Here is a 3,058-nt window from a genome sequence, read left to right as displayed (position 1 = left end):
GGCCGCGCTGAGCCAAGGAGGCGGCCCGGGCAAGGCGGGCCAGAGGGCCTGGCTCCAGCGCCCATCAGAGCGCGGCGGTCAGCAAGGAGGTGAGAGCGCCTGGTGGGGCTCAGGAATTCCCCGAAGGGCTGGGGCTGGGTTGAACCTAGGGCCTGGGACCCTAGTCTGCAGGCCCAGGGCAAAGGGTGGGTGTTGGTAAACTGTTAAAGTGTCTGGGCGTGGGAGTCACCTGGGGGACAGAGATGAGGAACGTTATTCTTTTCACTGAGAGGGAAGGAGAAAGTGAAAATCCTGCGGGTTATGGACAAGACCCCCAGGGCATACATTACCATGCCCCTGCCCATCAAGATCCAGGGAGGCCCCCACAACTGCAGTCCCATTGCCTCCCCCAACTGAGGAGACAGACCTACCTCCCAGAGAAGAGACAGCTACATGCGGGATCCCTGTGGAGATGCTAGTCACTGGCAGGGGTGGAGGGAGCCGTCCCCCACCAGAATGCTGGGCCTCTGTCCAGCAGGGGGTGCCCGCCAGAGGACAGTCTGGCCCCTTTCCCAGCTACCCAAACGCCCCTGGGGAAGCAGGAGCTGGCAATGAGAACTGGGTCTCACAGACTAGCATTTACTCTCACACTGAGAAACCTATGGAGGACCCCGATGAGAAAATAGCCACTAGGAGTTTGGGAGGAGGGCTCTTGGCAGCCCTTCTGGATGCCGAGAGAGAGAATTTCTGGAGCCCATAGTGGGCCCATCCCCACGGCAAATTCCTAGTAGAGAGGAAGGCTGAGAAAAGAGATGCAGCCTCTGCCTTGCCACCTCCTCCCCCTCCTCAGGGCTCCTGACTGGACAGTATCGATGCCTCCTGCAGTTCTTGCTCCTGGCAGCAGGTCCATTGGGAGGAAAGAGCTCAGGGGAGCAAGAGAAAGGCACCAGGTCTGACATGGTACCCAGTGTCTGTGTTCTGTCCCAGCTGTGACTTCTCACCTCCCCAGAACCTCCCCCACTCCCCCACTCCTACCATCAGGGGCCTGAGATGGTCTTTGTCCTGTGTCAAGAGGAAAGGCAGGTACCGCGACAGACAGCAGGACAGGGACCAGAGAGTTCCACTGTCCAGGGGCCATCTTAAGGTCATGGCCCCAGGTTGTGGCAGGCTCCTCCTCAGCCAGAAATAGGGCTATGAAACTGCTCCCACACACCACCAGCTTTTTGGTTGTTTAACTTTGTGTCCCCATCCCACTTTCCTGTGAAGGATGGAGGAGGAATTCTTGAAGAGTGACTAAAGAATGGATTGGATTTTCAAAGGTGGGAGTCAGGAGTCATGGACTCTGAAGTCAGAGAGACATGAGGTGAAATCTAGGTTATGTGGCCTCGGGTGAGCCTGTTTCTACTGTTCAAAAGACGTCATTGAGAGAGTCAATGAGAAACTACTTTGATGCTGTAAGGTGCTGGATGAGTGTTAGCAGATAGAATACAAGTAAGAGTCGCTTAAGGAGAAGCTGGATAAGGTGGGAAGGGTTCAACAATGTTTGGAGCACATCTTTCTCTTCCCAGGGGAGGTGGACATTGGTGGAGGGCATTACCAGACTGTGCAGTGCACAATGCTACAGTTGGCTCCAATAATCCTTACAAAAGCTCCCCAAGGAAGGCATTATTGTCCCTTTTTCAGAGCTGAGAGACAAGGTTTGAATGACTTTCCCAAGGTCATGGAACCACTGAAGCTACCTTCTCAGGGGCAGAAATGTTATTGACAACCTGTCTCAACTTCTTTCTATCAAGGCCCAGTTAAATGCTGGTTTCTTGATTCATGGTGCCAGTTTTGCACAGGTGGGGAGCCTGAGGCATATGGGTGAGGGTGTGCAGTGCAGTAAGGAGATGACTCTCCCAAGGTCACCAGGATATTTTGAGGTAAAATGTGCTTTAAATTGAGAGCTGGGCACTGCCACTCCCACCCACCCCTGCCATTGTCCCACCTCCAAAGGGAAAGTCTGGGCCAGGTCTATTTCCTCACTGCTGCACCTATATCCCACTGCCTCTGCCTGGCAGCCTCTTGCCGACCTTGGCAAGCTGGTGGTGCCTGTTCCTTTCTAAGTGGCTGACCTCCATCCCCTGAGGTGGCCCATGGTCACAGTTAGCTGCCAGCACTGCTGGGTTCAGACTGTCTTGATGCCCATATCTCCTCCTCTGCCCTCAACTCACTGCTCTCAGGGATGGTCGTAGCTCCTTTTATCCCAGAACCCAGCCAGGGGTGCTGATGAGAAGGTTAGAGGAGCCCAGCTTCTCTTCCTTAATTCCTGCACACACTGGAGCTCCTGCCCATGGGCCTGAGCCCTCACATACAAGTTCTCCTCTCATCCTCACAGAACCGGGTACAAAAGTGCTGCCATCTCCCTTTCACATAGGAGCAAAGCAAGGTGTGGAAGTGTGATGTGACTTTCCAAAGTCACAGAGCAAGGTCTTGGTGCAACTCAAGCCCACTCAGGGGCTCAGGTGGCTTCTGCAACACCACTCTGTCCCTATTTCTCTGGGCTGTCCTGGGTGAGGGTCAGCCAGGGCACTTTGGGCCAGCAGGGGTCATGGAGAGTGACATGTGCTAGAGGAACTGAAGGGTTCTGGGACAGAAATCCAAGGACCTTCCTTCTGGGCCCAGCTCTGATCCTGGCTTCTTGTGGGATCTTGAACTTGTTCCTTCCCATCTCTGGATTAGTATCCCTGGCCATAAGATGATAAGATTTGAGTAGATAACCCCAAAGTCCCCATCAGGATCCAGATTTTAAGATCTCTGTGCTCTATAAATCTGTACACCAGGAAGCCTGTGGTTCTATTGGCAGAGGTAGAAGTCACCTCCAGTGTTTCCAGGATTATTATTTCAGCTCAGATTTCAAATTTGCCTGTCCCTCCCAGTGACAAGTTTGAGGTCCTAACTGAAAGGGAAAACTACCTGGATGGGTCCCATAGCTCACCTGCAGATCCCAGGACTCTAGCTGAGCCAAGATTAGGTACCCCCAGGCCCTGAGTTGGAAATGACCCTGAAGATGCCCTCTCCACACCTCCCAGAATTGTCC

General features: G+C 53.8%; 1 long non-coding RNA gene across 1 annotated transcript in view; it reads right to left on the bottom strand.

Annotated features, from left to right (window-relative positions):
* LOC109117876 overlaps positions 1-1,184 on the bottom strand; it is a 23,797-nt gene extending 22,613 nt beyond the window's left edge. The window contains exon 1 of the long non-coding RNA XR_002025192.2: positions 411-1,184. This is a non-coding gene — a long non-coding RNA (uncharacterized LOC109117876). The remainder of the gene's footprint in view (positions 1-410) is intronic.
* Between the last annotated feature and the right edge of the window lie 1,874 nt (positions 1,185-3,058).

The sequence above is a fragment of the Fukomys damarensis genome, unplaced genomic scaffold, assembly GCF_012274545.1.
Source record: "Fukomys damarensis isolate Sample0158 unplaced genomic scaffold, DMR_v1.0_HiC HiC_scaffold_17, whole genome shotgun sequence".
Lineage (NCBI taxonomy): Eukaryota > Metazoa > Chordata > Mammalia > Rodentia > Bathyergidae > Fukomys > Fukomys damarensis.
The sequence above is the reverse complement of the archived record's forward strand: the minus strand, read 5'-3'. Positions and strand labels throughout refer to the sequence as shown.